The sequence below is a fragment of the Crocodylus siamensis genome, chromosome 15 (genome assembly GCF_052110815.1).
Source record: "Crocodylus siamensis isolate JL-2025a chromosome 15, ASM5211081v1, whole genome shotgun sequence".
In the NCBI taxonomy this organism is placed as follows: Eukaryota; Metazoa; Chordata; order Crocodylia; family Crocodylidae; genus Crocodylus; species Crocodylus siamensis.
The window spans coordinates 16,654,925-16,678,313 of NC_143409.1; the positions used below are offsets into that span (position 1 = coordinate 16,654,925).

Genomic DNA, 23,389 nt, shown 5'->3' on the forward strand with positions numbered 1-23,389 from the left:
AACTCCAACTGAAATCAGAGCTCTGCTACTGTTTTTGAAAGTCAAACCCTGTCATACATTTCAAGTTGAAATCAGTGGGATTGGAAGTTTCTGAATACCCCTGAAACACAAGTCATGGATGTTTTCTGCTTTCAGACACTTTACAAAGCAAAATATTAGCTAGTGAAACAACATAACATTCCCATAAATGTATTATTATTGTGCTTATTTGTACCTATATTACATTTATTTGCATTTGCACATACCAAGTCAGAAAATAAGTAAATGATAAAGATTTGAACTTCTCCTAAAGGCCTCACCCATAAAGGCCATAGTCCTGGTACTGAAAAACAGTTTGCCTTTGGCCCATGCCCTTGACATTATGAGGAACAATATGACCTCAGTTTAATTACTGTACTAGCAAACAAAACTACTACTTTTTTTCAGTGTTACTAGAGTATGGATGGGGGGACTACTGCCCTGCTGGCCCACTGAACGGCCCTTGCAAAGCCAGCGGACCAAGGCACTTAAAGGGGCACTTAAGGGAGCCCACCCCTGCCCCAGCCCTGGTACAATCTGTGGGCAAGGCAAGAGCCCCCAAGGGCACACTTGCCTGCCTGTACACTAATGCCAGGAGCCTGGGCAACAAGCAGGACGAGCTCGTCCTCCTGCTCAGTGCAAAGAAATATGATGTCATTGGGATAACGGAGACCTGGTGGGACTCCACCCATGACTGGACCACGGGGATAGAGGGCTATACCCTGTACAGGAGGGATCGTGTTGACAAAAGGGGCGGGGGTGTAGCTCTCTATGTGAAGGAAAGCTACATGTCCCTGCAAGCTGATGTTGGCGACCGGCATGGACAGCTAGAGACCCTCTGGGTAAAAATTTGTGGGGAATTCGGCACAGGGGACACAACAGTGGGAGTCTACTACAGACCTCCCATTCAAAGTCCCAAGCTTGACCAGGAGTTCGCCCAGGAACTGACTGAGGCCGCTTGCTCCAGGACCTTGCTTGTCATGGGTGACTTCAATTACCCGGACATCTCGTGGGAAGATCACTCAGCTAAATCTGAGCGGGCGCAAAGCTTTCTCTCGTGCGTGGATGACCTCTACCTGACTCAAGAAGTCTATGGGCCAACGAGAGGCAAAGCGCTGCTTGACCTGGTACTGGCTACGGGGGACGACCTAATCGGCGACCTAGTGATTGATGGGAAGTTGGGTGACAGCGACCATGAGCTGATCACCTTCACCATCCGCCGTAAAGCTGGCAAGTCAGTCAGCAACACAGAAGTCCTTGACTTCAGAAAAGCCGACTTTGACAAGCTCAAGAGGCTAGTCAGTCAGGCCCTCAGGGACCATGACCCCAGGGAGTTGGGAGTTCAAGAAGAGTGGTTGCTTCTCAAGGAAGCGATCCTCAATGCACAAGCTAAATCTATTCCAACACGGAGGAAAGGCAGCAAGAAGGCACAGCAGCCCCCCTGGCTCTCCAGGGACCTAGCGGACCTACTGTGGCTAAAAAGGAAAGCCTACAAAGGATGGAGGATGGGATTTACCTCCAAGGAGGATTACTCCGCGCTGGTCCGGTCCTGCAGGGAGCAAACCAGGAAAGCCAAGGCTGCAACTGAACTCCAACTAGCTTCAGGCATCAAGGACAACAAAAAGTCCTTTTTCAGATATGTGGGGAGCCGGAGGAAAAGCAAGGGCAATGTTGGACCCCTGCTAAACCAGATGGGGCAACTGGCAACTGACGCCCAGGAAAAAGCCAACCTATTAAATAGGTACTTTGTGTCAGTCTTTCATCAGTCACACGGGATGCCCATGCCTGCTATGGGACAGGAAAATCTGGGTGAGGGGGATCCCCTACCCTCCATCAATGCTGACCTCGTGAAGGAACACCTTGAGAAGCTGGATACCTTCAAGTCAGCCGGCCCTGACAACCTGCACCCCAGGGTACTCAAGGAGCTGGCGAGCATCATAGCCCAGCCCCTGGCATGGGTCTTTGAAAACTCCTGGCGCTCTGGTGTAGTGCCCGAAGACTGGAAGAAGGCCAATGTGGTGCCGATCTTCAAGAAAGGGAGGAGAGCGGATCTGGCTAACTACAGGCCCATTAGCCTGACTTCTATCCTGGGGAAGATCTTAGAAAAGTTTATGAAGGAGGCCATCCTTGAGGGACTGGCCCAGGCTAACATCCTAAGGGATAGCCAGCACGGGTTTGTTGCGGGTAGGTCTTGTTTGACCAATCTCATTTCCTTCTATGACCAGGTGACCTATCACCTGGACAAGGGAGAAGAGATTGATGTCATATATCTTGACTTCAAAAAAGCTTTTGATCTGGTATCCCATGATCACCTCTTGGCCAAACTGCCCAGTTGTGGCCTTGGCTCCACCACGATCCGCTGGCTGGGAAATTGGCTTCGTGGTCGGACCCAGAGGGTTGTGATTGATGGCAGTCACTCATCGTGGTGCCCTGTAACCAGTGGGGTCCCTCAAGGCTCTGTCCTGGGACCCATACTGTTCAACATCTTCATTAACGATGTGGACATTGGAGTCAGGAGTGGACTAGCCAAGTTCACCGATGACACCAAACTTTGGGGCAAAGCATCCACGCCAGAAGATAGGCGGGTGATCCAGGCTGACCTGGACAAGCTCAGCAAATGGGCAGACGAGAACCTCATGGTGTTTAACACCGAAAAATGCAAGGTTCTCCACCTTGGGAGGAAAAACCTGCAGCACCCTTATAGGCTCGGCAGTGCTATGTTGGTTAGCACTACAGAAGAAAAAGACTTGGGGGTCATCATTGACCACAAGATGAACATGAGCCTGCAATGCGATGCTGCGGCTAGTAAAGCGACCAAAATGCTGGCGTGCATCCATAGATGCTTCTCGAGCAAATCCCGGGACGTCATTCTCCCCTTGTACTCGGCCTTGGTGAGGCCGCAGCTGGAGTACTGCGTCCAGTTTTGGGCTCCACAATTCAAAAAGGATGTGGAGAAGCTTGAGAGAGTCCAGAGGAGAGCCACGCGCATGATCGGAGGTCAGGAAAACAGATCTTACGATGACAGGCTGAGAGCCATGGGACTCTTTAGCCTGGAAAAGCGCAGGCTCAGGGGTGATCTGATGGCCACCTACAAGTTTATCAGGGGTGACCACCAGGATCTGGGGGAACGTCTGTTCACCAGAGCGCCCCAAGGGATGACAAGGTCGAACGGTCACAAACTCCTGCAAGACCGTTTCAGGCTGGACATAAGGAAGAATTTCTTTACTGTCTGAGCCCCCAAGGTCTGGAACAGTCTGCCAGCGGAGGTGGTTCAAGCGCCTACATTGAACACCTTCAAGAGTAAATTGGATGCTTATCTTGCTGGGATCCTATGACCCCAGCTGACTTCCTGCCCTTTGGGCAGGGGGCTGGACTCGATGATCTCCCGAGGTCCCTTCCAGCCCTAATGTCTATGAAATCTATGAAATCTACTAATGTATACTTCTTTAAGGATAAATTCAATTAGTACATCCCATTCTTTTCTGACATTTCAAAACCCCAATAACAATACCTATACATAACACTTTTAGTGTTTCAATGTCACAGTTATATTTCCATTTTCCATCCCTTTTGGGAACCTGTATTCCTGTGTTAACAGTAGCCATTATGGTAAGAATGCCCCCCTACAGGAAATGTTGAATAGATCTTGGAAAAAAATAAGAAAAGAGCTCATAGTTCTCTCCACTTCTATATGGCTCTTAGCAGTCTGAAACTGTTTTTCATACATTTTCCACACACGTACTCTGTTTGTGTAGCAATTTTACTAAAAAATTCCATTTTTAATACACAGAGCATTGTTTTCAAACCATAGCTATGGCAAGTAATCACTTCTCTCTTTTTATGAACACTTGCCCAGTAGGTAAATCTTAATAGATAAGTCATGAACAGAAGATTATGTTAGGAGGGAGGAATATATTGTTAGTAGTAAAACTGAAAACAGTTTTATTCTTCAAAGGCCAAATGTGGAGGTATGTAGGTATGGCATGAGCACCTAGTGCAATACACTTTATAAGTCTGTAAAAAAAGAAAAAAAAAAAAAGTCAATGAATTATATAATTTTATACCCCCAAGGCATCTTCCTCTTTCTATTCACTCTCTAAAAGTGAGTTATTTTGAGGGACCTTTGTTTCCCTTTTTCCAATTAAAGACAAATACAAATCTATTTGGTCTATAGTGGACCCTTTTTTCCTAAAATCCAAACACTAAACCCCAGAGGGGGCTCAGTTTGCTGATTATCATGCAGAGAAGATCAACAACATTTGCTTTTGGCACAGCTGTAGCTGATCACAGGTGCTGTGGGGCATTGCTGCTACCTGATAAATCAGAAACCTTCAAGTTCATTCTTGCAAATGGTTCAAAGCACACCTTGCAATAAATGACACCAAAAACTAATAACTACTCAGAGTTGTCATGCACATCTTATCCTTGCCCCTTATCAGAGTATAACCCACTCTCATCCAGGCAGTCTCATTTCTCAACCCAAATACTAAAAAGAGTCAAGGAAATCTATAGGCTCTGAGTGCAGATGAATCTGAGTCAGACCCTCTAAACAACCTTCCCTAATGAAGGACGGCTCACACTAACAGTGATCATACAAACTATTAATTTCCAGAGATAGTATCTTGGATCTAATCGCCATTCATTTATGTTTGGCTCACAACTTGCCTTCTTAAAGAGAAGCACTAACATTTCTCAGAAGTAATGGGGCCAATATCACTCTGCAGGTTTAATCAGCCATGAAGGACATGTCTTCCTCTTTAGCCAGTCTGTGTGTGTGTGCATGGCCTAATATCATTTGTTGACCCACATCATTTCACCCAGTGTTACCGTATGCAAATAACTTGAGATTAGCAAGGGGTAAGAATGAAGCAGGGGGGAGGGGTGATAACCTGATGTCAGCCCCACTAACAAAAATGAATCATTTATTGGAAGCAGCACAGAGTAGGAGGAAGATGACCAGCCTCAGTGATAAGGACAGTTCAGCATGTGGACACACCAAGAGACATAAAAGTGCTATGACTTGAAGAAGAATGCTTTGCATTTGAAGGCTTGTCTAACTTTATCCCAACTATACAGTCAGTCCAGTAAAAGATATGCCCCCCCCAAAAATCTTTGCCACGTGCAGAAAAAGTAAATGCTGACAAAAAAATAGCTGTTATAATAAGTCTGAATGAAAGGCTTTGTTAAATCTGTTTAAAATACTGGTTCCAGTAAGTTTCAGCTTAACTTCAGTCAATCGGAGAAGGACAAAATCCAGTTCAGTTGCTTTCAAATGTCTGAAGCCTAGAGAGCCGTTGTCTTCGACATTGTAAAAAGGGTGGGTGTAAAACAGGCAAAGTTAATCCTTCCATAATATCATCTCACTCCCTCAATCTCTATTTTTAGTATTTGGTGTCTGTCTGCTACCAGATCTCTCTCTCCTCCCTTCTTCTTATTACTCGTGTAAGAATCCAGGTCAGGCCTCCCCAAGCAATTTATGTAGCCGTTCCAGTCTTAAGCATCTGCTTCATGAACCTTCATTTTCCTCTAGTCACCCTCCCCCTCCCTCCATCTCCTCACCCTACTCTGACAGTCCTTTCCATCTCTTCCTCTGTCATTCTCACTCCCACAGCTGCTTTCTGAATCTAAACTCATTTACCCCTTTACTTCCCCCTCTTCCCCTGGCATGGTTCGTATCACCTGTCTGTTTGGCTTTCTTGGTAGTAACTGCCACTCAGATGCTCTCAATCTCACAATGGTAAAGACAGACATCGAGAAACATTTTAAATAGAGCAAAATAAAAAGGGTCTGGTCCTGTCCAGAAATATTTCAATGTTTAAACAATGTCTAAAGGTTTTTAAAATATCTTGAAACCTTCCTAGCATAGTCAGTCACATAACATACGAGTTACTAAATATTCCAGCGATAGAGGGTGTTAGATTTCTGAGTTCTTTTCACTCTGCTGTGAACATGCATGTGGAGAATGGATAAAATGGTATGCTATGTCTTGTGATTTAATAGGTAATACCATTAGCTAGGAAATAGCTACTAGGTATTCAATCAGTAGATATATCTTTGCAGCTCGAGCTGCAAAGAGAGGCAGAGGGAGCATTTTTCCAGATCAGTCTTAAAATCATTATTTCCAGAAGGATCTTCCACACCAAATGCTCTGAAAGGTGCTCTTGAATACAACAAATAACCCATGCAGAAGAATCACTTATTGCACGTGTGATTTATCAGGAATCACTGTGCACTTAGAACGGGCAGACATTTGTTACATCTCTGTTTCAGTGAAACCCCCCAAGGAATAGTCTGCAGTTTGGCACTGCATTTGAGTGCTATAATGTCAAATATGGAGAACATAACACAGCAGGGTGTCCAGGGACATGGAAAGGCAATCCAAAGGACTGCCCTAGTTTCTGTTAAAAATAGGTCAAAAGCCGGTATAATCAAACTCTGGCAATGCATACTAATCACTGACAGCATGTCTTGCACTTGCACTGAGCGAGATCAGCCCATCCACTATCTTATTAACTATGTAGACATGGATACTTCTTTGAAATACCTAATATTTAAAAAGGAAAATGTAGATTTCTTACCACTCTAAAGGATTTGTCTTATTTTGAATGGACTGGCAGATTAATTTCTAGCTACATCAATAAGTGCCAAAGACATAATTCCAACTAATGATATCACATTCATTAATGCACAGTATTTGCTGAACTAATAGACAAATACATTACATTATGAATCTCAAACAGTTTTTAGATGTAGTTGATTACAGCATACAAGACTATTTGATCTCTGATGACACCACCCAAGACATTATAGAAATAAATCAAAGTGGGCTCCAGATGAGCACAGGCAAGTTTAGATTTCTTTAGGCAAAATTGTGCAATTCAAAATAACAGACAAGCCTTCCTACCTACAATACAAATATGTGGCCTTGATACCACATCTTGTCCTTGACATCAACATTCTTCAGAAATGGAAAAGGGCTTCATGGTAAGAGAGAAGCAAAAAACCTAATGCTGCTACATTGCTACGAAAGAATGACTAGCTTAGCTTTATCACACAGTACTTTGGTAAGTACTTGTACCAGTTTTTAAACTGACAAGGTTAGCAGAAGGGGAAAATATGGGAAGAATTTAATTCAAGCTGTAAAATGAAAATGATAGAACTAACCTGTTAAGTAAACACTCACAGCAGAGACTCGCACAGATCGAGCAGCCAGACAAAAATCCTTTTAAACAAAGACCTGTAACGACAAAAAAGTAATATATGAATGGAGATTTTGCATCTGAAATATATCATGATCATTTAACCTATTAAATGTATAACTTCTGGCACTCAGGAAGGGTACAGATTTAGAAATATCACATTTCTTCTAACAAGTGTTCAATCTACCAGTTAACCAATGGTGAAAACAATGGTATAAGACAATGAGAGTAGGTTTACTGCTGCCCTACTGCATTAGTAAGCATGGTAAAAAGAAATGCTCATGTTAATTTGTTTTCTTGATGGACTACACCCCCACTATCTAGTGCCAGCATTTTACACTGATGCAATTTGCAAAAATGTTGCTAATTGCAATTTTGTATCTCAAACAGTAGAACAAAGTTGAAAAAAAAACAGAAAGTGAGCTTTTTCTACAAAGAAACTGCTTTTGAAACCATGACAAAACTGCACAGCCTTGCAAATAAAAGAACGTTACTGGCGTTATATACATTTTTTTACTAGGGGAGAAAATAAGGAAAGCAGCATTCACTTCTTTCTTATTTATTTATATATACATACACACACACACGTGTATACACACACACACACACACACACTTTGGGCAAATGGATAATTTCAGCACTTAAACTGAAATAGATTTCATGATTTCTAGGGTCGGAACAGACCTATTAGAGTATGAGCAGGAAAGAATGCTGGGGTCAAGTAACTCCAGCCACGTGCTTGTCTAATCTCTTTTTAAACGCCTCCAAGGTAGGGGAAAGCACCACCTCCCTTGGAAGCCCATTCCATATTTTGGCAACCCTCACCATAAAGAATTTCTTCCTGATGTCCAATCTAAAATCTGTTCTCCTTCAGCTTATGGCCATTGTTTCTAGTAACCCCAAGGGGCGGCCTGGTAAACAGAGTATTCCCTATTCCCTGCTGCCCTCCTAATGAGCTTGTAGTTGGCCACAAGATCACCTCTCAGCCTTCTCTTGCGGAGGCTGAAGAGATTCAGGTCCCTCAATCTGTCTTCATAGGATCTTACGTGCAGGCCCTCAACCATACAAGTAGCCCTTCTCTGAACCCTTTCCAAGTTATCCACATCCCTCTTGAAGTGCAGTGCCCAAAACTGGACACAGAACTCCAGCTGCAGCCTCACCAATGCCGCATAGAGGGGAAGAATCACCTCCCTAGACCTACTAATCTATAAATTGCTCTCTCATCAAAGGTCCTGTGATAAACAGAATTGTTGATGGTATTTTGTGTTGAGTAACAAGGAGATGGCATTATATGGAGCCCTAGTGGTCAAAAATGTATAACTTGGTAGTATGTGGACAGGAAATGAGTGGTTTCCACATGACTTAATGCTAGTGTATTTCAATCTAGTTACACTTTAAAAAAAAAAAAATCACTGAATGTACTTTCAAAAGATATTACTTCATGCTTAAAGGTAGATAGTAACATATTCCATAGTGTCAGAAAGTTTCTAGTGACATCCAGCAGCAGGTTTGGCAAAATTAGCAATAGAGTAAGAAAGCTTATGTAAAAATCATGTGAACAAAGCAGTCAAAGAGATCATATGCACATGATAAAAATCAATATTAGACTTATATTTCTTCTTATTTCTTGCCACTAAGATAGTACTCCTTAACTTTCCTAGAAGTGCTACTGTCCTTCAATACAAGGAAGACAATAATACACAGACAGAAAATAAATGCTAGTGTTTAATGGTCTTAAACAGGGGTTGGCAACCTAAGGCCTATGGGTTGGATCTGAACCACAGAAGTGAGCCTTGCAGCTGTCCCCATACCATTGTGGGAAGAAATGGTGGCTCTCCTCATGCTGCCGTGGTGGCAGCAGCAGCTGAATCCTAGCACCCAGCTTCTGCCTGCTGCCTACCTGAGCTGGGCCATTCTGGCTCACAACCTGAAGAAGTTGCCAACCACTGATATAAAAGTTTCATTAGCAAGTGCTTCACATTAGCTTACCGCATTATAGACCATAACTGAGCGTTTCAGGTTACCTAAAGAGAAGTACCTCCCTCCTCCCCCAGGAAAAAACAATAAAACACCAAACTGTGTAATTTCATGAGAATAATCTGCATTAGAGTGACAGAGAAATGTTTCTTTGGCTGACTGACTTTGCTGTGCTAATAATGACTGCTTTTTAAATACGTTCACACACTGGAAATGTTAGAATAAATCCTGGGGCAGCAGGATTAGTAGAAGAGAGCCAGTGAGGGATTAAAGGTGTATGATAAACATGCATCTCACAGGGGTTTACAATTTGTCACCACTATACATTACTGGTTAGAAATAGGAGAGAGACATAATATAGCTTTATTTAACTCTGGGTCCATTTTTTCAGGTTAAGCTGTTACTGCAGCATCCATTTCTTTATTACCTATTTGAAGAATTTCTTTCTTTAAAATTATTTCTATTTCCGAAATGAGCATCAACACGGGATTCTTTCCTTCACTAGTACATTACAGTAGGATGGTGAACTCTGAGGTCATTCACTGAAGTACAATAGAGATGTATTTGTATGCACAAGAAATCCACACCCACTCTGAGCATTGCTCCATCCCGCTCTGAGGCTGGCTGGGCTTCACGCAGTACTTGATTAGCCATGCCTAGCAAAACAGATCCCTGGTTTCAAATCTAGATGCCCCAGGTCCCATTGCACAACTGACAAGCCACCCAGACATTGCACTACACACAGGAGTCTTTTTATAAGCAAAAGACATTGTTTTATTGAAATTTGTTATTTCTTTTGTAAATGCAATGGCATTAGGCTGCCCCACAGCAGAGTGGCTGGAGAGCACAGCCATGCTGCACTCACGAAGTACAAAGGAGTTGGTAAAACCCACAGCATTCTTTATGTTCTTTTGTTTTTACAGCTTAGCAACTGCCAAAAAAGTATTTGTTCTTTGCAGAGAGGTTGGGGGACAACAGCCTACTAACAAAAACTGTGCCATTGGGTTAAGAGGATGGGAAGGGAGAAGCCTCTGCTTTGGGCACCTGTAATGCGTATTAATACTAATAGCAGTTTCACACACATATTGAAAGGACACATATGCCCTTTTTGTGAAAAGCAGACCAAAGCAGATTTTTACAGTCAAGTTTGAAACCGAGGCAGCAGCTCACAGAAATGCTGACACATTCTAACCGGAGCCTCAATAACAGTATACTGAATTTGAAACAAGATTAAAAAAACCTCCTAAAATGATAGACATGGCTAACAGTTTACCAAACATTTGCTGATTCAAATCCAAGCCAGATCAGTAGGGACTGAGATTTGAGATTTACCATTTGACAGCTGGTGAGTGGCTTTTGTACACTGTGTGTTGCGGGGAGAGAGGGCTATTATTTCAGCTCCTAGTTGTATACACACTTACATGTCAGCACCACTTCACACAGCTGCAAAACTCACAGTGGCAATGGGCATGAGCTTGAGAAGGGCCCCCAAGTTAAGTCAGAGTTGTGCCCTCTCTGGAGGAAATGGGAAGGCTGGGAACAAGGGCAAACAACAGGAAAAGACTGGGGAAGGAGAGGAGCAGCTGAAGCTCCCTTAGGAGATGTGTAAAAGAGAATAGAGGGCCCCAGTAAGAAACAGTTGGGTTTTTTTATGAGAGGTAGGCTAAAAAGAGTGGGAAGACAGAGAAGAGTGGGGAAAATACAGAGGCTGGAGCCACTATCACCGAGTAATAGGGAGCAGGATCCAGACATAAAAGGAACAGCAGCACAAAGAAAAGAAACAGCACAAGTAGAAGCAACATAAAAGGAGTCTCATCCTGCAAAGATGTAGCTGAGAGGGGAACAGAATTCACTGATTTTGAGGGGGCACCACAGATTTCCTAGTGAGCAGACCTGATATATTGCTGATTTAGGAGGAACAGAATTGATTTATTGGGGGTGCGGGGATATAGCTCTGACATTGGAAATGAATCCTAATGGATTTGGAACTGTGGTAGCACAAGTATTTTTCATTCAAGCTAATACTTTTACTTTTGTGGTAAATAAGTGCTGATGATGACTATATCAAGCCTTGCTCCTAATTCTTTCCTCAAACTGCCTTGGGAATAAGCAAGTAAAGCTGCCCAGGGACGGCATGCTTGGTGCCGGGCCCTGACCACTCGCCATGACTGATAGCTGCCAACATTAACTATGTCACCAAGCATGGAAAAGGCACATATATTACAGCTCACTACATTAGGTTTCAAATGACTGGCTTCTTAAGGCACAGACAGAAATTACATTTGTTGTGTGATCAGCCCCTTGAAAGCACACTAAAGCCATGCTCAAACAGAAGAGCATGGCTGCAGAGTGGTCTGATCACGCAACAAATTAACCCTGATTATACGAGGGTTCAAATGAAGGCACTCCAAAGGGGAGTGCCTTCATTAACTTCTGCCTTCTCCAGTGCCTGGACCAAAGCAGCCCAGCCCCAGCACTGTCTCAGGATGGGAGGGGAAGAAGGCAGGGGAGGGAGGTACATTCTGGAGTTTGTCCAGATGCACTGGAGGGAGGGGTGCACTGGGGGAGCCCCCTGAGGTGAAGGGCTCCGATCTACCCACTTCCCCCTCTCCCCACCTGACTTCAGCATGGCTGGGCAAACCCTAGAATGGACCTCCTTCCCCTGCCTTCTCCCTCTCCCATCCCGGAGCTGCAGGGGGTGGGGGGGCAGAGCTAGGAGAAGAGGCTGCAGACATGCAACATCTCTTGCTGGATCAGCTCCATATAGGAACTTGAACCCTCATCCTCCCAACTCAACAGCTAGCATCTGTTGGTTTTGTCTATCTCATGGCACTTTCTGGGAAGCACCATGAGTTAGACCGGGGAGCTGCACATCTGTCTGTGCCTACAATGTATATTAAGATAATTCCTATAGTTATGAGCTTGTACTGCACTTCCAACACTCGGTTTCGGGGTCACTCCCTTCAAGGGCTGCTGGAAACAGGAGGCTGGTGAGGACACTTATTACTTTTAATAAACCTATTTGTATATAGCAATTCACACTGAAAAAGAAGGATCAGACTGAGCCCTCTCAAAAGTTTGAAATTAGTCAAATCAGAGATAAGTGAAATGAGCTGAACAAAATTCCAGTTATAGGTTTCAAGTGTATTTTCACAACTCCCAATGTATTGTTCTGCTTCCTTTGTTTTAATACACTAGCTTATTTGTTCCCTTTTATATTAAATATTGTTGAGCTTCATTTGCCCTTTGTTATATTTGTTTGTTTCTCTTATTTGAGTAATTTGAGTATCAAATGCAAGAGCAAAGCTTCAATATGTCTACAGACATTCAAATCTATCTTTTAAAGAGAGCCGGCTAACATAATAAGCTTCTACGGCATAACCTTAAGAGGCAGCAACATTTACATATAACATACTGAAATCAAGATAACAAGTTTTAAAACAAAAATCCTGTGTCTCATAATTTAATCATGTGATCCCAATCAGCTCACATCTACAATAGTCTAGATGACTTCCCTTAAAAGCCAGCCAGTCTCAGGGGAACAGTCTTGCTAATATTTCTCAGTACAATGTAGCCTGTTCACAGTTGCCACTAATTTTACTTACCTCATTTGCTTGGTATCTCACAGTTTTATAATGGCTGACACATTTGATGCATTTTAATGCAGTTTAAAAAGGAATCAGACTGAATCAAAAAAACCTGCTATTGTATCTGCCTCCATATTTCTGAAATCTAGTGGCGAGCACCTTGCCATTTTCCTAGTATGGCTACAACTACTGCTTACAGAGACAACATTTTTAAAGGCTCACATGGCAAGGTGGCATAAAGGACTGATCTCTTATAGCAATTCAAGGATTATGAGGGATGGTGTTGATTAATAGTGGAAATGATAACGGTTAGTTTCTGCATGGCCCATAAATAGATGTGCAGGGGGAAATAGGATGCATAACTACATCTGGTTGCTTCTCAGAATCTCAGTGGTTTGAGTTAGCCCAAAGGGGATAGTGTGAAGAAAAGACCATGGCTGACTGAGCACAGGAGACAACATGAGCACTGCCAGGCATGAAAGTTCCCACTCTAACTCATGGTGCTTTGCATAAAGCATCATGATTTAGGGCAGTGCCCCCCCCCCCAACCCAACAGATGTTTGCCTCTTGGGTCAGGTTGGGGGAAGGAGGAAATTGAGCCTGCCTGACTGTCCTGCAATTAGGGTTGGGCTCATGCAGGCCCACCTCCCCTCCCAGCTCTGGTGCTGTCTCCAGAAAGGGAAGGGGGAAGGAGGGGGAGCTGTGGGTTGGGGTTTGCCCAGCCTGAACTGAAGGGGGGCCAGGGAGAGAGGCTGCAAAGTGGGGGGGGAGGGGCTCCAATCTATCTGTCCCCCTGCAGCTCAAGCCAGGCAAACCCTAGCCCGCAGTTCCCCATCCCCCTCCTCCCTCCCTACCTGCAGACAGGCATTGATGCAGCCCAGCCCCGGTTAGGCTAACAGGCTGACCCTAGGGAACACAAGGTCCCTATGACACTCCACTTCGGAGTACCTTCATCTGAACTTTCATTAGATAAGGGATAATTTGTGATGGAATTGGCCACTTTTAAAGCACTCTGCAGCCATGCACAGGTGCAGAGTACTTTCAGGGAGCTGATCGCATGACAAAGATAACTTCTGTCTGTTCCCCATGAGTCTAAACTGCAGAGTTTGCAACTCTAATACATGCCTGAGAGCTGTAGGAGCTTTTGAAGGTACAAACTCTGGTCAAGCTCCTTCTGGGACACTACAGCAATATGCTGTTTCCAACACTATGCCAAGGGCTGTGTCTTAATGGAGCAATTGAGCTCTGAATTGGCACACCTCCCCGGTGGCATTTGGGTGGGATCCCAGATTAGGCTTTAGGTAATAACTGATAGTGGGGGTTTGGGGGATATTTTAACAGATGCCTCACCTATAATACAAATTACTGTGCATCTGTGTTACATCAGATGCACAGAACATAGGAAAAAAGCAAGCCATAGCTCTAAACCAGTAATTCTCAACAAGGGTCCCAAACTATCCTTTTAAGGGTTCTGTGCAGGATTAGCATGCTTAGGTGTACAAACACCTACACGATTCACAAGATAAAAACCAAGATTTCAAGTAGGAATCCAGAGTGTTAAAAACTTTCTGAACTCTTCTGGTCTTCCTGAGTTCTTCGCAACAAAAGATTTGCTGTTATTTTACTGTACTCAAAAAACCAAGTGAAGCTGGCATTTTCTAAGGATGCCTTGAGTCTAAAAATGTTGAGAACCATTGCTGTAAATCCCAGAGAGTCCCTATGCATTGTGAATTGACCTCAGCTTTATTAAACAGAGATATGTATTTTATTCTGGAAGGTAGAAGGAGAAGGCCTGCCAGAGCAGATGGTAGCAGCCATGTGCATGTGGTGCAGCAGCAGCAGCACAGACCAGGTGGAATCCCTTCCCACTGCTTTTCTCAAAGCATCCATCATCCTTTCCCATTTGGTGCTCCTACCCTAGGCAATACTGAATGTGACCTCTGCAGGCTGTTCACTATACATACAGCCGCTGGATGGAAGATTAGCAAATGAATATTTAATTAATTAATATCAGGCAAGAGCAAGAGCCTCAGCTAAGTTGGCCTTTTCCACAGCAGGATACCACAGATGTTTTAGAGAATGAAGTGCATTTCCATGCATGTCAGATATATAATTAAAGTAATAAGAAACAAAAGGGAAAATTAAACCACTGCCACTATCAGAACAAACACAATTTTTACACAGCAGTAAAATGCATCTGTGTGAGCTATTTTAAAATTAGATAGGAAGCAACAAGTTGCATTGTTTACAGAACTGTGGAGTATTTCTCATTTTTCAAGTGTACCTTGCTGAACTATGGCACTTAAAATAATACTGCCCTGCCCCCTTCAAATAATTCCTGTCCTAATTCTAGGGCTACAAAGATAACAATTTAATGCATGGAAACCTCAGCAACCCCACAGTAATATAACATGCCTATAAACTAAAGTATCTACCAGCCTCAACACTTCAGAACAGTGGTTTTCTGTGCATAGAAAATCACAAAACAGTGATTTCATTTGCAAACCTATAAAAATTTTGAAATGGAAGTGTGGACCCCTTTGGAAATTTCAAATGGAGGTGTGGAAGCCTTTGAATTTCAAGTGTAAGTGTTCACATACTTTTGATTGATCATAACCACCTTTCGCAGACCCCCAGCGGTCCATGGACCACAGGTTGAAAACCAATGGCATACAGTAAAACAGCCTCACAGCCTAGGAAAATTAAACACATAAGCAGCAAACATCTTTTCAGCTCTTTTAGAGTTCAGAACTATCTGAAACCATATACTTTCAATACATCTTAGTATTCAAGTAAGGAAATCCCCTATCCCTACATATCAACTAGCTTTGCAGAATATATGTCCATTCACATTCCCTTCTTTTCAGTTTCAGTGTCCTTTGCATGTAGTATTACCGGACTGTTAACCTCATCGGGTATCTTTGGTGGATGACTCTGCTTCACACTAGGAAAACTTTTCTTCCCTCGTTTCCACACAAGTCTGAGGAAAGAAATCCAGATAACTTCTACAACTCTCCTGAGCACACACAAGTACCAGCAAATCAGAAACCTCATGGCAATATCATGCAATTTTCAACATGTCAAAGCCTCACCAATCCAGTTTTGAAAGATATGTGCACCCTGAAGTTTCTATTGAAATGTTTGATGACCTTTCACGGAGGCAAAAAAATGAGGGTACAGTGTATATTCTAAGCATGATTCTGCAAACGCAAACCCAGCATTTTCAGTTTTGTAATGAATAACTTACAAGGTCCAAGTAGCTGACTTCCAGAAAGGATGAAGAACCCTAATAACTACAGTTAGCTAAACTTTCCTTCAGCTCCGTTGGGAAAGGCTTTTATAAAAGTTAACAACTGCTACTTGAGTCTGATCTAGACACTCTGCAAGGTTTCCTGGTTAATAGAGACAAGGTCCTTTATTTATTTCTCATCTTCCTATACATATTTTAACAAGACAAAGATTCAGAAGGACTGTGTTGCCACCACTGTGATTGCAAGTTCATTAACATCTTGGGGGCAGAGTGGAAAACCAGCTCTATGCCCCATATAATAGGACACAGGCTTCTAGTCACCATCTCACTTTGCTGCAAATTAACATGCTACATCTGAGCAGAACAATTTCAATCCACAAAACCATCTAAGAAGTCCTTTCTCAGCGCTACTGTGAATTAAGTAAATCATAACAGCAGCACTCCAGCTACCCTGGGGCTGGTGAATCAGCATTTGGTTGGGGCTTGGCCTGCGTCATCATACGTTAGATATATTCATAGCAATGCCAGGTCTGTCTCGAAAGTTTTGCAATACCACTGAAATTCTCTTAGCAACAAAAAAAATCTCATTTTAATTTCTTAGCTACCTCTTTCACAGGACTCCATGCAAAAAGGATATCTTAAAATAAGGAGCAGGTGGGGTGTGAAGTAGTGAAAAACAATGCACTCACCTGTCTGTCTGTTTTTTAGAAAAGCTCCTCCCATTACCTTCCCTATATCCATGTTTGTTACTAGCAAGAACTGGAATACCCTTTTTGTATTTAAAAACAGGGCAGCCTCAAGGCAGCCATACTGTAAACCTGTACACATGGCAAAGTGCCTCACAGACACTGCTCTCTTGTTGCAAATTCACATTTAAAACCATTGTCTATATCCTGCCAAAACACGCAGCCTTTTTCCCCTTCAGTGTGTGCACAATAAGCCATTTATTTGAGAATGAGAGCCTCCTTAGCATGTATGTAATTAAGAAAATGTCTGTTTTAGAGCAGGATGGCTGCCCTGCAGGTTATGCATTTAAATGCCTGCACTGCACAGCTGGTAGCTGAGTATGCTTCTTCTAATGAAATGTCACTTAGCCTTTAGCCTTCCTGTAAATGCAGTATTTACCTTATGTTAACCACCTCCCAGAAATCATAATAAATGCACTACATACAAGAATAAATACAGTTCCACACAGTTGTATAGCTATACAACAGAATACAAGAACTATATTCTTTTGTGCTGTAGCATCTGCCAAGCCTGATAAGCCACTTCAAGAAAACACACATTATTTTTTTTCTGTAATGTATAAATCATGATCCATGTCTAACATTAGGGAGAAAATTCAAATGTGCCTGGACAAAAGCCTGAGTGATGAAATGCTCCAGAATGAAATCCTTGGATGTTACTTACTAATTTGTCTTGCACTGGACATAGTGTCACCTGTGAATGCAAAGTCTCTGGCTCTTTAAAAAAAAAAAAAAAGAAAGAAAAGAAAGATCAACACAGAAAAGGTTTTCTAAATCTAAAATTGTGCAAGGCCTTTCATTTGAAGAAAATAAGTTGCTATTCACCAGCAATATATTGGCATGTAAAAATATTCTATAGAAGGAGTTGGGTGAGTACAATATTTTTCTGTAAACAGTCAGTCATATACAACACCTAGCAGAAAGGGTTTCATCCTGGGCCATAGGAAAATACCTCTTTTTTTGGTCCTTTGGTTCACCCACCCACACACATGTACAAACCTGAGTAAATCCTTCTCACAAATTGTGCAAAGAGCTCCTTGTTATCGCTGAAAGAGAAATGCATGTTACCATCAGTGCAAACGGACCTGAGAGAGAAGATGATGAAAATATTCATAGTTTCATAGTTTCTAGGGTCGGAAGGGACCTGAGCAGATCATCTAGTCCGACCCCCTGCCATGGCAGGAAAGAGTACTGGGGTCAAACGACCCCAGCAAGGTGTTCATCTAACCTCCTCTTAAAGACCCCCAGGGGAGGGGCCAGCACCACTTCTCTTGGAAGCTGGTTCCAGCCCCTAGCCACCCTGACCGTGAAGTAGCGCCTCCTGATGCCTAGCCTGAATCTACCCTCTGCCAGCTTGTGACCGTTATTCCTGGTCGCTCCTGGCGGTGCTCGGGGGAACAGGGACTTCCCCGGTGCCTGCTGGTCCCCTCTGACTAGTTTGTAACAGGCCACTAGATCCCCCCTACAGGCCACTAGACCCCCCCCCCTATTCACATGCTATAGAAATATATTGTCACCTCTGTGCCAAGAAATAATATTGTGGGGCCCTGCAGGCCAATTTCCAACTTGAGGAGTCCTCATGCGGATGTAAAAAGTACCATACTGGGTCAGACCAAAGCCCAGTTATCCTGTCTCCAACAGTGGCAGAAGTGTATGCTAGAGAGGGAGAGCATTGAACTGGATACGTCTTGTGTGAAGTACAGGCAGTCCTCCACTTACAACATTTTGAGCTGCAACGTTTTGCACTTACGTTTATAAACTGACACCCTGTTTCAACTTTATGATGTCAGTTTCAACTTTACAATGCTCGATCCAATGCGACACCACGCCTGTGAACAAGGTCGCTGCATTGCTCATCTCCCTGGAGAACATCTATCCAAACTTCCTTGGACACTTTCTTTAAGCAGACAAGACTCCAGAAAAACCTGCAGCCAGGACGCCTGAGAAGACTCCAGCCAAGAACCCTTCAAAAAGTCTAACCAAGAGCCTTTCAAAAAGTCCAGCAAAGTCACCTCAAAGAAGTCCTTCCAAATCAATATGATTACCATTTACAATATAAATATATTAATGTAGCTATATTACTCATCTATAATTGACAGAGTACAAAATTCTGGGGTATTTTTGGTGAAAATAGGGTATTGGTCCTTGGTTCAGGAACCAATCCCCCATTTATAACATTGTTTCTTATGAGAAAATTGGTTCCAAGTTACAACATTTCAACTCAAGATGCGGTTTTCAGGAACCAATTGTGTCATAAGTCCGAGGACTACCTGTATTCATCGGCATCCACTATTATTGCTTTGAGATGGAAGAGGAAGTGTCTACAACCATTCTGTTCAACAGCTATTAATAGATCTAATCAGTAATGCAGAAGCAGGTACTTCCTTAGTGTAATTGTTTCATTTACAAAATAAATTCTCTGTTCTTGAACAGACATGGCCACAGATGGTACACAGACAACTGCCCTAGCAAAAATCTCAACTCAGTTACTGCTGTCCCATAACCAAGAAGCAACTGTCTAGATCCTATGGCTGCCTATACGTGTGCTTGGGGCTGTTGGGAGGCATTTTAATTAAAGCAGTTTCTGGGCAGCTGCTCTAATTAAAACAGCTCACCATCACGTGTATTAAGCCCTTGTGCATTTCAAAATGGCCACAGGACACTTTATCTAAAGCTCATTCTATGAGGTTTGGATAAACTGCCCCTGAGGCTATTTTGAAATACGCAGGGGCTTAATACATGTGCCAGTAAGGAGACGCTGGAGCATCCTAATTAGAATGCAGAACTGACTCAGTCAATTGAGTCTGCGCAGATGCATTCTAATTAGAATATGGAAGAGCACATCTATAGGGGCGATGTGTTTCTTAGGATCTTCTCTTCGAGCCTCAGAATATTAAAATACACTGTTCAGTGGACTTGCCTCAGCCCTGGACTTTTTCACCTATAAAACTTCTTTACCGAAAACAGTTCATGTGTGATTACATGATGCTGAAAGTAAGCCTGGGCATTAAAGGTATAATGTGATGACTGAGTGCCCTGAGTTGCAGTGCACATCAGACAGCATCACTGGCTGTGCTGCCAGCAGCAGGGTTCTATTTTTTCATCCTTCCTCCCGCCTCCCAGGGCCATCCCCTGGGATTGATGCCCCAATCACTGCCTCTCCCCCCCCCACCCCACCCCCCTTTGCTATCCTACTGCTGGATGTTAAACTTCTTTTTGCTGCAAAAGATCAGCTGGCCAACTGTACTCCACACAGTTCACTTTGTGGCTGCCTGGTTATGTGAAACTTTCATCCTCAAACTGTATACCAAACTTTATACTATAAACAAATAGCTGGTGCTTCCTGCTATCTCAGTGCTGCCAGTTGCTTCCAGCAATATGCAGGGGTTACCCCTTTAGGGACATGAATTTTTTATTTCTGCATTCTAAGTCTGTTTTGCTCTTAGCAGAAACAACCACCATCTCCCATTACTGTCATTGGGACAGACATCATCACCTTGTCAGCAAGATGACTATTATATCCTTCTTAACTTTGTAGGTGAAAGTGAGGGTGTCCTGGCAAGCATGAATGCCAGTTTCCATTATTTTCAATGAGACTGAAGCCATGCTGCCTTCAGACTCTCAGCCAGAAGGTAAGGCAAGGCATAGGCCAAGAGAACATGGAGGCAATGAGACTGTGGGTGAATGGAGGGAGAATGCCCCTGGAGCAATACTGGAAATGAATAGGAGTCAAGCAACTAGGTGAACCAATAGACACACTAGGGGTGGGCAAAGGAGAATACAGGAAGAGAAGACAGACTGAGTGGGTAGGATCTAGCATACCAGAGGAGGAAAGTGCAATGACTAGGAAACTGTGAGGGGAAATGGATGGAAATGCAGGAGGCAAGAGAGGCAACATGAAATTTCAATGTTGAGAAGGTAAGATTTCTACTGTTTAGATAGGGCAGGGGAGAAACAGGATAGAGTGGCAGCTCCATACTTCAGGAGTTAGGCAAATGTAGAGTCTCTGCCCATCAATGAACCAGAAGTCATATTTTAGTCCACATAATTAAAACCGAATTTTGTCTCTAAGATGATCTCGCGTGCACAACCACACACACTGAGACCACAAGGCTTCCCTCAAAACCAAAGCTAGATAAACAGGCAAAATAACAAAAAGCACAACAAAATTTCTCTCTCGTGATCTTAAGACAAACTTGTGATTTTTGAGTTGTGTTAACTCATGATTTTAAAGGTCCAGCAATATCAGTTTTTCACCCACACTCATTACTGTGGCATATGAAGACCCTTTGTATTCCACATGCAAGATTTAGCCTGCAATTAGCCGTGAGCAATTTCATTTCACTAGAACAGCATAACATGCCTGTAAAAAAGACCTTTCAATATTAATGTAATATGTAAACCCCTTCAAGAGTTTCAAAAGGGCAATTTTTCAAAGAGTGTGTATATAGAGAACGGCCCACATATCTTTTTTGTGCATAAACCCCCAGCGTACACAAATATAGCATGTACTTATAAAGGCAAATGATCAGCTGTCAGCATGCACTTACATTTGCCAACAATTATACTATTTGAGCACAAAAACTGGGGAAAACTAGAAAATGTATGCAACTGCATAGGCCCAACTTATAATTTCTGACCCCGAGTCTGAATTCAGAGTACATTTGTTTCATCCATTTCATCTAAGCTTACTTATCATACACAGGCAGTTTATGATTAGGGGAACCCTTCTGTGAAATTATTGCATTAGAAAAATCTGAACACACTCAAACTTCTATGACTGCATATTTACTGCCAGTTATACTTATTCAGTAAAACATGCTCCTTTTATATATTTTTAAAGTATGAATTAACACATACACAAATTCCTCTAAATTGTGTACTAATCCAGTAGTGTCACATAAGCCATTCTACAAATAAATCACAGCATTCAAGTAAAGGCTACTCTTTTCCCTTTGGCCTTACCTTTGAAGGCCAACCTGTTTCCAGCCATTCATATGTACTACAGTTAATGTTCACCAGAAGTTCCTATTTCAACTAGTGATGACATGGACACAAGAGAGTCCAGTTCTGCTAGACATTTTAACTCAGTTTTCTTTTTCCACATGGCCAGCACTCCCTGGGGCATACTCATGTGGCTTCACTATCCACCTCACCATTAGATGGCAATGTAGCAACATACATTATTGATTCCTCATTGGTGCGTAGTCTTACATCCTGGTGGCTAATAAGCTCCCCAAAGAAACTCTTGGCTGAATATAAATTAATAGTGTGTCCCGGGGAGTGGGAGCAGGACTTACCAGTGCTGCCGTAGGAACCCGCGCAGCGCATCTGCCGCTTGTTTATGCAGCCGCGGCCGGAAGATGACGTCATCGGGAGCAGGCGGCCACCGGGGATAAAAGCGGCCGCGGAAGAATGAAAGGGGGCAGAGAAACTGGGACTGGGTCCAGCTGCACGAGGGGCGGAGAGCCCCGGAGCGGGGCATGTGACAGCATCCCCAGTAAGCAGGGCGGAGAGCCCCAGAGCGGAGCAAACAGCAGCCTCACCAGAAAGAAGGGCGAAGAGCCCCAAGACGAAACAGCGACCTGCTCAACTAGAGGAGAGTACAACAACAACAGCCGGCTGCAGGGCATCGGACGAACAGAGGCGGGCCGTGAGGTTGGAGATGAACCACGAGGCCGAAAGAATGGCCAACGAGGGACCTGCGGGTTACAGATTTGAAGCCTGCGAGACCCACAGGTTGAGTACTGGGGCGGTGGCACGGGGACACAACCCTACAAGAGGGAGCGAGGACCCGGAAGAGCCCGAAAGGGTGTAGTCGGGTGGAGGTTGCCGCCAACCGGCCAGGTTTAAGGAATCCATAGGGTGCACTAGGGAGATTAAGGGTGAGATATGGCCCAAGGGGACCCGGGGAGGTCCGAATAGGAGCCACAGCCAGTAAGGGGCTGAGAAGCTGGGCTTTAAGTTGTTTATAGGTTTGTTTCCCAGTTAAAAGGGTACCCCAGCAGGAACAGCTGAGGTGTCACGTACATGACGACAGGGTCAAGGATGCTTTAGAGGGGCACAACCCGTGCTGCGACCCAGTGCCGAGTCAACAGGACATAGGAAGGAGCGGACGGGGCAGACTGGCCCGCGAGGAATCCGACGAGGGCAGGTCAGGCCAAGGGGGAGGTTACCAGACCACCAACAAGAGGTCTGACCCACAAAAGAGGTGAAAGCACTAGAGGTGGCGTGAGGTCGGGGTACAGGGGTGGCGGAGCCCCGCAATGTGACCGCCGAGGGATCCCGGGCCGCGGAGCACCCACAAACCGACCTTAACTGAACTTTACATCAAGTCGTGGCAGGTGAGAACTAAGGCGGGGATTGGGCCATAAGAGATCTACTCCGAACCCGTAGCGATCCAGTGTGATCAGCGGCATCCCCCTCTACCGAAGGTGAACCACCCACGGGTGAGGCTCCCAGCCCAGCAGTCACACAGTGCTTTTTTTTTTTTTTCTCTAAATACCCTTCTGAGAAATCCCATCCTTATTTGTTTCCTCCCCCTGCCCTTCAATACAATGTTTAAAAAAATACATTTTACTGCAGTCCCTAAACTGGGTTCATTCACAGTAG

At 43.7% G+C, this 23,389-nt stretch overlaps 1 long non-coding RNA gene across 1 annotated transcript in view; it reads right to left on the reverse strand.

Annotated features, from left to right (window-relative positions):
* The window catches only part of LOC149852156 (uncharacterized), a 559,043-nt gene that overhangs the window by 327,929 nt on the left and 207,725 nt on the right, over window positions 1–23,389 (reverse strand). The window contains exon 7 of the long non-coding RNA XR_016439340.1: window positions 7,183–7,255. This is a non-coding gene — a long non-coding RNA (uncharacterized LOC149852156). The remainder of the gene's footprint in view (window positions 1–7,182; window positions 7,256–23,389) is intronic.